We start from the raw sequence: 368 nt of genomic DNA, 5'->3' as shown, positions 1-368 counted from the left end.
TTGATAGGAATAAATCTGGAAAGTATGGTTTGTATAAATAATGCACAAGTTGATATATCTGGCTCAGTGCATAAAAAAAAACACCTTCCAAGATAACTCTAGATAAACTCTTTAAAGTGTATTTTAGATGTTTTCATTCCATTAGTCTTAAAGAAGACAGGTTATGGAATTAAAATGTTTAAATTGCCCAGTGCATGTAAAAACAATGGATTTGCCTGTAGTGTCTGGCCTTAATGTCATTTACCACAGAATTAAAAAAATAAAAATAAAAACCACACACACACACACACACACACACAATATACAAATATGTATGTCTACAAATATTTACAAACAAAATACTCGCCAGCCTTATATATATATATATA

This window comes from Sinocyclocheilus anshuiensis, unplaced genomic scaffold, assembly GCF_001515605.1.
Source record: "Sinocyclocheilus anshuiensis isolate Anshui unplaced genomic scaffold, SAMN03320099.WGS_v1.1 scaffold954, whole genome shotgun sequence".
In the NCBI taxonomy this organism is placed as follows: Eukaryota; Metazoa; Chordata; class Actinopteri; order Cypriniformes; family Cyprinidae; genus Sinocyclocheilus; species Sinocyclocheilus anshuiensis.
Note: the sequence above shows the minus strand (reverse complement) of the source record.